At 48.1% G+C, this 10,423-nt stretch overlaps 1 long non-coding RNA gene across 1 annotated transcript; it reads left to right on the top strand.

Annotated features, from left to right (window-relative positions):
* The first annotated feature begins 6,567 nt into the window (after positions 1-6,567).
* On the top strand, positions 6,568-9,011 carry LOC113463629. The gene is made up of 3 exons (XR_005512689.1): positions 6,568-6,736; positions 7,277-7,356; positions 8,529-9,011. It is a non-coding gene; the product is annotated as an uncharacterized LOC113463629 (long non-coding RNA).
* Positions 9,012-10,423: the final 1,412 nt, after the last annotated feature.

A 10,423-nucleotide genomic window follows, 5' to 3' on the forward strand; every position in this document is an offset into this window, starting at 1 on the left:
TTAAGTGTCAGACCAGTGACAGTAAAAGCAAAGAACGAAGAAAAAATAAAATAATGTAACCACCCTTACCCTCGGGGCGCGCCGAGCTCAGACCTACGCTCGCCAGGGCGTCCTCCCGCAGGAGCTCGGTCAGGTCGTTGCCCCTCCCGAGGGCTCGCACGGAGTCCAGGGTCCTCAGCTCCCTCCTCGAGGGCTCGGAGAGCTTATTGAGGGTCTTCAACCGAGGGTTCCCCCACCTCGGGTCGAACCCCCAAGGCGCCTCGGACGCCAGGAAGAAAAACTTCCCCTTCCACTCATGAATCGAGGAAGGGGCACCCTGGAAGAGTGACATACCGCCCCGAAAGGCGAAGTATAGCCACCCTGCATCCGCCGGGTTCTTCTTTAACAGAAAACACCGGCGGAAGAGGCCTACCGAGATCGGGATCCCGTGCCCGAGGCACAGGGACAAGAACCCGATTATGGTCCTCCACGAGTTCGGAGCCAACTGCGCCGGGACGAGCTGGTACTCGGCCAGCAGCTGGCTCACGAACTCGTGGGCGGGAAACGCAGGCCAGCCCAAAGTGTCTCGCGGTAGACCGCGATCCGACCTGGGGGCGGTTGCGTCACCCTGTCCTCCGGCCCCGCAGTTTCAAGACGAAACCCGGGCTGGAAGAAGAACCGGGAGCGGATCAGCTCCAACTCCTCCCCCGACAGGCTCGATCCCACTTCCTCAGGACCCAAACCCATTCCCACAGAAGAACGAAATAAAAGTTAAAAAGAGCGGAAAATGGAAGTTGGGGAGGAGAAGAAAAGAGGAAACCCTAGTGAAAACAGGGTGAAAACCTACTGGACATCGCCGGAAATCGCTCCGGGCACCGACGGCAAGGTTCGGTGGAGAAAGGAAGCAAGGGAGAAAGGCAACGAAAATAAGAGGCAGCCAAATAAGACCTTTAGGGCAACCTCGAGGGGTTTATATAGACCCCCCTGACGGCCCAGATCGATGGGGTCGGTTCCCATCCCCAGATCGGGTTGCGCCACGTGTCGACCTCGGAAGCCGAGGCACCGTATTCACTCCGGATTAATAAATCGGGTACGAAATCGAAGCGTTGTCCCATCGGGTCTCGGGGCCTCATCATGGGTCTGCAAAATCAAATCGTCTTGAGGAACGAGCGGACGCTGCCCCGCTCCCCTCATTTAATAAGATCTGGGACACGTGGAGCCTCGATGTGGCCTCCACCTCTCCGGAATTGTGATCCAGTAACACGAAATCGGAAGCGTCCGACCTTGGGTCACGCCGCGTGTCCGTTTTAAACCCCGTAACGGCACACTCATTAATGAGCGAGAAGCCTCGATTACGGGATTGAGGCACCGCCTCGACGAGCTCGAGGACCCCCATCATTAATCCGCCGTAAGGCGATCCTGGCGATTCAAGAGATGCCACCTCTGCTTCAAGAAGCGTAATGATACGAGCTTCATCATAAGCTCACTGAATAAAGCAGCCTCGAGACGCCAAAGGGCGCAGGTTTTACTATGAAAGCTCCGAGAAGCGCAAGGGGGCGGACGAGACTCGCCCCCCAACCTCAGTGACAGACTTTACTTCCCACGTCCGAGCCCACAAGTCGCTCGAACTCGGAAGTCGGGGGGTAGTGTTGGGGGGAATAAGATTTTTTCCCAAATGACATAAATGCCCCTAAGAAGCCGTACAAATTCCGACCCCGACGGCCGAAGTCGGCGTCCGACTTCGGAACGCCCGACCTCGAGACCTCCGGCCTAAGAAAAATCCCGATGTTCGAGGTCTACTCTTGTCAGCCACCTACTACGGCCGCGCGCCTCAGAGGTCTGGCCGAGGACCATACCCTGACGCCCCTCTGGCATTTATTACGCATGGTCGCTGTAACTCTCCGGCTTACTCCACAATAAATGCGGATCTCCGGCTTACTCCACAATAAATGCGGATCTCCGGCTTACTCCACAATAAATGCGGATCTCCGGCTTACTCCACAATAAATGCGGATCTCCGGCTTACTCCACCATAAATGCGCATGGCTCCTGTCATCTACGGACTCTCAGCTCTCCACGGCAAATCAGCCCAGCAGAGTCTAGTCAACTATGATAAGTCTCCGATCTCGGCCATACCTCCGACACCAATGCAATAATTCGTCTGACAGCGTGCTAGTTCGGGTTATACGACGCCCTCACCGCCGACATCAGGGCAATGATTCGCCTGACCATGCGCCGACCTGAACAACATGCCGAGCCGTACTACGGCCTCGCCCTGTTACATCGCAGGTAAACCAACCCCCGCCTATAAAAGGGAGCCTTGGCCTCTCAGGAGGGGGTTGGAAGATTGATACACTCTACAGACATTATTTATCTCCCTTTCTACACTATTTGCCCCCTCCCTGACTTGAGCGTCGGAGGGCCGGCGCCGGAAAACCCGGCCACCGGTTCGTGTGCAGGCACCCGGACGGAGGACGCCGCCAACTGACGGATCGCCGCTTCGCCACGAGGACCTGCCGCCCCTCCTCTCCGACCGCCCCAGACGGAGGACGCCGCTCGCCGACGGACCGTCGCCCCGCCGTGAGAACTCATCGCCGCTCCCTCTCCTCGACCGAAGACTGCCCCCGGGTCCAATTTCCAGCAACATATCCAATATATAATTTCTTTGTGGAAAGACCAAGATGTTCCTCCCTCCCATGCTCTCGTTCTATAATCTATAATCTTCATCACCAAATGCCCTCTTTTCTCCAAGACTACAAAACTATACGTACGCTGCACTCGGAGGAAAAGATACCGCCTCTGCAATTTGATAGCGAAGATCAAAAATAAAGTATGCAGTCTAGTTGACTCAGGTCAACCAAAAAATAATTAAAACCCGCTTCCATCTGGCTTTATATCTGATCACCAACCCAAATACCTTCCCCTCAAGCTCGCATAATTCGTCCATCTAAGAGAGGAAAGAAATATCGAAGCAATGGTTCTGTTCGAGTTGTTCTCCGCCTTGGCTTTACTGGCTTCGAAACTTCTCCCGCGGTGTGACTCGGGAACACATCGCCAAGGCGGGAGACGAGAGGTAAGGAGTAGTTTTTAAATTTACATGTCGATCTCTTTTGCCTTCTCCGGCGGTGCGTCTCACTGGTGTCATTTTTGCATCACTCGTCCGATGCTCCGGAACGAAACTTTCAGCATGCACCTGGACACAGCTCACGGCATGGGGACCCTGGGCCACAACGCAATCGGAGCGGTCGCTCCGGCGAACAGAGACAGCGTGTCCAGGTGCAAGGACCTGGAGCTGTTCAACAAATTGCATGGGAGGAGAGAGGGGTAAGAAATAGGAAGTACAAGGACTCGAGAGGAAACACGCGGGTCATCGAGCAAACGCCTTTTCATGCGAGACGCGTGGAGCAGCGCTTCGTCCCAGTCGGAAATCAGGAGATGAACAGGAGGAACGCTGCTGGTGGCCGCGAGATAGCCCATCGAGAACATCGGAAAAGGCGGTGATTAATTAAGTGATCCGAGGATTGATGCCCGCTAGCTCGCAGATTCAGCTTTTAGTCCTCTGGACGAATGCTTGGAGTAAGGGTCTCGCACCACGATGAAGTGATTTTTTTCTCTTTCTTTCATCCTTTTGTTATACCTACGAGGAAAATAAATATCGCATGCATGCATGACAGCGTATCCAATAGTTCGCATCTCTTGTTTGGATGGACTGCCCATCTTGTTCTTTTTTCAGTTAGATTGAGAAGAAAATATCTGTTGGTTTGCTTGTAGATTTGTGTGCTCGTACCTTATAACATGTACGTACGTCGTGTAATTTTCCATAAATGGCAAAAAATCGCATTCCCCCTGCATATTTTTTCTATGCCAGCGTTGTTACAAAACGATGGGCTCAACTTACCTGTAGCCTATATTAAATTTTCTTCGGTCCTTACCAACCCAACCCGAAACCCCGGCGCCCACCACAAAAAAGAAGGAAAGAAAGAAAGAAAATTCTTAGGTCCAGCTCCAGCAAGTTGCTTTTATTTATCAGACGAGACGAAATCGGGTGTTAAAAACTTAGTCAATAGGAGCTTTTTGTTAGAAGTCGGTCTACGTAGGGACCCGCCATCAAGTTTTCCTAATTTCTATGTAACCTAGCACATAGACTTTATTTTAAAGGTGCATTTTTTTTTAATTTCTTCAAGCTAAAAATTAAAGTAATTAAGATGTATTTGTTAAAATGAGGAGGGGCTAGAGAGGTAGGTATTGCTGGAAAATCATATCCGGTGGTCGGAAGACTTCTGGCCGATAATGCTCTAAAAAGAGAACAATTCGCAACGCGCCTGTTGCTCTACACACAAAAAAGAGAGAAAAGCTTGACGGTCATCGAAGCTAATCTGTTGGAGAACCCTCTAATACTTAAGCTAAAAAAGATTTGAGGAATAGTAGAAGAAAAGAGCGAAAAGACCAGAAAAGCAGAAAGTAGAGAGTATGTTTTGTTATATGTCCCTGTACCTGGTACCTGAGCCTTCTCTTATACATAAAAAGTCCTTATCTTGCTGGATTCATGTTCTAGGGTCTTTGGCTCGATAAAAAGTTATCGGGGCCTTCCTTATTTAGATCACTTCATGAATTTGAATAGAATAAGACTGAATCTCTATTATGCCACATGTCGCCTCTTGATTGGCTGATTCATTTTGGGCCACATCACTTACCGTTGCTTCCGAGACCGAGCCATCTCTCCCCTCCTATTTTTTTCTCTTTTTTTTCTTCTTTTTGTTTGATTTAGGTGAAGAAAGTAACCTTGATTAGCTAAATTAGGCTTGATCCGGTCTGGGCTAAATCCTTTTGGATTGGATATGGGATAAATTTGATGAGCTATCTCTACAAGTATGACAAACTCCCCGAGTAGGTTTCCTTGAAACTCGAAGAGGTGCTCGATCCATGTGATTGCCTGATTGACCAATAGAAGAGTAGCATGGGCCGCTTTAACCGGCCAAAGACATGATCAAATGCAACTTCTTTGGGCAATCTGCACCATTGGAGCGGCTATATAAGGAAGGTGAGGTCAAGGCCTTGGCCTTACAAGGCTCGGTTCTTGCCATGGTTGCTTTAGAATTTCCGTGTTCACCTCGCGCTCTCCCACTTCTCTCCTTTCTACTCAGCTCCTTTTAGGTATTCCGTAAACTCTTTCTTCTTTTCTCCTTTTAGGATGCATAAGAGAGGAGGTATATATTTATGGTTGCAACTTTCTACCAAAATTAGCATATGACTTGAGAGATCTTAAATTGTAGTTTTAAAAACAAATAACATTTATTAATAAATGTAGGGATAGATTTGAAAAATATAACAATTGTTATTTTCATTAGAGCAGGTAATCATAGTAATTGAGTGGTATCCTAATAAGACTATTAGTTTCTTTATTAAAACTTTACTAATCAATGATTTCCATTTTCTTCATGATATAACTTGAGCAAAAGGTAACAATTAAAGATTTTTGAGGCTTTAGCTAAGAACGCAAGAAAGGGGAAGGAGAGTCGTGATGAGGGGTACGTGAAGTATACAAGCTACATGGGAGTAGGTCTAGTGAATGCAGCATAGGCAAGGAATATGAAGAGAGATTTAATAAGAAATCTAGTATACTTAGTATAGATACTTGGGATTGGATTTCAAAACATGATCAAAAAGTATCATAGTTAGAGTTTTTTAAGAAAAAAATGAAAGGGACTTATCACCAAACATTTGATCAACAGGCATTATCCTTGCGCCTTGAGCAAGCGGATGGGGATTTGACTCATACTGGAATCAGTCCTCGAGGATGAGTGGGAAAAAAGGTAGGAGATATGAGGATTAGCCTATTTTAATCTTTATTTATATATAAAAAAAGACTTGGCAAAGTTAGTTTAAAAATGTGAGATGAAGTAACGTGAGAAGGCGGTGTTGACAAGAGATCTAAAACCATCAAAATGGGTGGAAATTTGAGAAAAAAAATAGAGAATAGGGGGTGGAGAAGGATTTTTTTTTTTTTTTTTTTTAATGATGATGAAAAAGATAGAGAAGGATCTTGAGATAAGAAGGCTGCATGACTATAGGTAGAATACAATTTATAATATATATTTATATATATTTAGAGGAAGATGATGTATATAAAAAAAAACATCCTGATGCTCTATTTTTATTTTATTTTTGGCTTAGGAACAGGGATGCTCCACTCTTTCCTTTTTGTAAACATCCTTTAATTATTTTTGCTGCGATCTTTAATTTTTTTTTAATGTGATGTGCTGCATACTTGATTGGTTGTCAGCGAATCATTTTTTTTAATGTATAATAATCATAATTTTTTAACAAAATCATAATCATAATATTTATAAGTCATGAAGCAATATTGTTTTTCATAGGAGAAAAAGCAAAAAAAAAAAAAATTCTCCTATCGAGGCAGAATCATACGGCCCCGATGGTGTCCTCAGAAATTGAAAGTCGGCACGCTGAATATTCGCGGGAAACCTGAAGTCGGCGCACGACTCAACCCGCGTGCGGACCGCGTGCCTCGAAGGCTCGAATCTGCGTCGTCCCGAGGTTGGTGAATCTTCCGCAGGTGCACGTTAAGCACCCCAAATTCGGGATCTCTCTCCCACTTCCTCATCAAATCCGAGAAACGGGATCTCTCTCTCGCTCTAAACTATCGTTTCTTTTTCTCTCTTCGATCGAGTCTCGCCGCAAGGTGCTCTTCAATGGAGGATGAAATCCAGACGAGGAAGAACGCCGACGGTCGCGTCCGGTACTTGGTCTCTCCTCTCACCTCCAGAAAGGCTCTTGCATACCACTTCCCCTTCTTTTATTCCGCTGCATTTTTTTCGTTTGCTTTGAGCTATTATCTCTCGTAATCCTTACGTATTGTCAGACCTTTGAATCTTATAAGCCGCACATTTGGCTTCATCTTGGATTGTTGGAGTCGTTTGTTGCCCTCTTGTTCAATCTGTGGTTTTAATCCGTTGTGGTTCTAGTTTCGTGGAGAGGAAACGGAATGTGGCTGTTTTCGATTACCTTTGCTTCACGATAGGTTCCTGAATTTCTTTTCTTTTCTTTTCTTTTTGTTTGTTTTTCTTTTCACCAGGGTTACTTTTCAGGTTGCCTCTGTTCGATTTCTAGGTTTTCCCTTGGTTTCTTGTAATCGTTTATTGGTTTCTTGTTCGATCTTTCTAATTTATCTCATTTTTTTATTTATATGTTCGATACCGGTCAGAGGCTCAGAGCTGCTTTATCATGACAGGCTCTTCAATTAAATGTTCTTCGTTTTTGTTTTTTCCTCTTTTCCCAGGTTTCTTCGTGGGTTGCCTCTGTTTGATTTCTAGGGTTTGAGTTTCTTCGTGTTTTCTTCCAGGCGATCGAGCATTCATGGTAATGTTGCAATTTTGCTTTTTCTTGGGTTTTCTATTTGCCTTACTGTTCTGTTTCTATGATTTTGGCTTTTTTTAGATTCTGTTTTCCAACGGAGATGGGGAGTAGCTGGGTAGGTAGTCATAGTTAGCAAACTTTTCATTTCATGTTACTCTGGGCTGATAACTTTACTCTTATTGTTTTCTCTTCATATGGTATGAAATTTGTATTCTAAGGAAACAGTGACGACGATTTGAATCTAGTAAAAAAGGATTTTGGTTAACACAAGCATCCTCTCCCTTGGATACCCATCACGTGTATTCCATGTGTCATTTGCTGGTAGTTTTATTGAATCCCAGCACATTAATTGCTGATGGATTTATACCTTGCTAATGGATTTGGCCATGTTAAAAAATTAAGCCAAGAAAAAAAAAACTTTTTGATGCTATGACTGATGTTTTTCTTTTGCTGGTCCTTTCTTCCTTTCTTGTGAACAAATCAATAGTGTTTCTTTCTTGATGATGGACATTGGAGTAGCTGACATATATGTTCATGACATAATGTGTTGTGTAAAGGAAACTTTAGTTTTAAAATTCTTTTATAATCTCTTGGCCCGTTATTGTATGCAATTTGTGATAATCTTGTCGTCCGTCTCTTGACATATTCTTTGGAAGAGGACCGGATGAATTAGTTTTTTCCAAGTGGAGCTCCCTACAGGATTATTGTCCTGTGAGAGAATACTACAAAATCGTCGAGAAACGTCCTTAGCTTTGCTTTTTGATTGACATATGAATTAGTTTATCGTCCATTTCTTAGTTTTTAGTAGTAGCCTTTGGTCCTTGGCTCTGCATATGTTGCCATGCATTATTTCCTTCTTTTGCAAAAAAAAAAATCACCAGGTTTTGGATTTTTTGTGACAAGCACTTTTGTGAAGAAGAAGACGAAGAAGCAGGGACAGACTATGTCCTTTTCTCCCCTCATCCTCTCTCTCTCTGCTTTGTTCCATGTTTAGTTGTATGCCATACATCAAACTGAAGATGCTAAGTATACAAATATCCCTTTCTGAGATGATTTCAGCAATCCCATTAATAGGTTTACTACAAGATATGCATAATGCTTTAGCATGAGTCTCAAGGATTCACTTGCATCATGCTGTAACTCTTCTTTATGAAATTGGTTGTCTGGTTTTGCAGAAAAGAGCTCTAGAATTATTTAGTTTCTTGATCTAAAATTTATATGGAATCAGAGGACAAGGATCTTGCTAAGAATGCTGCAAAATTTGTGGAGGGGGGATTGGAGGCATTGATTTATGGAACCATGAACAAGGTCAGGGTTATCTCATTTATACTGGCTTTTCACTTCATGCACGTAATTTCTTCATTTGCTATCTTATTTTGGGAGTGTTCAATAGGATTTGGGAAACTTCCATATAAATAATGGCAGATTAAGGTTTAGGAATGAAAATGCTAATTAGCTGGACTTTTGGAAGCCTATCTTTCAGCAACAATAAACAACCAATAGTTATTTAATTGTTTGGTGAATTCTTCTGTTCTATGTCTTAGTTGCCTATTGTTTTGTTCTCCATATATCATTCCGTTTTTAGTTGAACTTCAGCATTTGTTCTTTTGGTTGATTGGCTAGCTGCAAATTATAGTTGATACTTCAAACACAAGACTGTAAGTAGAGTTGGGCAACGGGCCGTGCCGGGCCGGCCCGGCCCAGGCCCACCGGGCTCGAGGATTAAACGGGCCGTGCCTGGCCCGGCCCGCTTATGAAGCGGGCCGTGCCAGGCACGGCCCGTCCAGCACGGAACGCCAGCCCGGCCCGGCCCCAGGCCCGTCTATTGGCGGGCCGGGCCGGGCACGGCACGCCACGGGCCGTGCCAGGCACGGCCCGTAACGGGCGCAAACGGGCCGTGCCAGGCACGGCCCGCAACGGCTCCAAACCACACGGGCTCGCGATTGGGGTCGGGAGGGGAGAAGAGGGATTGGGGGGCGGAGAAGGGGACGAGGGGGGTGGAGGTGGAAAGGACGGAAGAGGGGGAGGAGAGGAGACCGTGAAGGGTGATGTTCCGGACGACGGCAGCGAGGAGGAGGAGATAGCTCTGGGCGGCGTGGGTGCGCTCGGCCTGGGCGAGCACCCAGAGGTGTCCGGCGACGTCGGAGAGGAGGAGGGGATTGGCACGCTCGAGCTCGTGGAGGGACTCGCAGGCGAGGGCGCGGGAGAGGCGGTCGGGGCCGTGGTTGGGGCGGTTGGCGACGGCGAGGAGGACCTCGGTGAGGGACTCGAGGTGGGAGGCGGCGGAGGGGGGGAGGGGAGAGGGGAGGGCGGCGACGGCGACGGCGGTGGCGGAGAGGATGGCCTGGTCGAGGACGGCGGCGGCGTCGGGGGATGGGGATTGGAGGAGGGCGCGGAGGGCGTCAAGGAGTGGGGGGAGGGCCGCGGCGGGGGACGGGAGGGGGAGGAGGGGGAACGAGTCCTCGAGGAAGATGAGGAGGTGGGGCTTGAGGGCGGAGGGGAAGTCGCGGCGGAGGAGGGCGTGGAGGGCGAGATCGAGGAGGGGGAGGGAGAGCCACCGTGCGAAGCGGCCATGGACGCCGGACTGGAAGTCGTCGATGAGGGTCTCCCAGTCTTGTGGGGAGAGCTGCAGCGGCGGCGGCGCCCCCGCTGGCGGGTGCCGGCCGGAGGCCTGCTTCTCCATCGGGTTCGGAAACACTAATAACCCTGACCGTAGATTCGGGAGGACGGAGGGTTCCTCATGGATTCCGGTATGATAGACTGGGGGAAGAGGAGATGGGTGAGGGTTTGAGGCGTTATTCCGGTATGATAGTTGGGCCGTGCCGTGCTTGGCCCGCGGGCCTAGAGCGGGCCGTGCCGGGCCAGGCCCGAAGCGGGCCGTGCCGGGCTCGGCCCGCGGGCCAGTACCCTGTGACCCAGCACGGCCCTCTCAAATGGGCCGTGCCAGGCACGGCCCGGCACTGTAGCTAGCGGGCCGTGCCTGGCACGGCCCGCTTCGTGCCGGGCCGTGGGCGGCCCGGCCCAGTGCCCAACTCTAACTGTAAGTGTAAAATGTCCTTGTCTACCTACT

This window comes from Phoenix dactylifera, chromosome 8 (genome assembly GCF_009389715.1).
Source record: "Phoenix dactylifera cultivar Barhee BC4 chromosome 8, palm_55x_up_171113_PBpolish2nd_filt_p, whole genome shotgun sequence".
Taxonomy (NCBI): domain Eukaryota; kingdom Viridiplantae; phylum Streptophyta; class Magnoliopsida; order Arecales; family Arecaceae; genus Phoenix; species Phoenix dactylifera.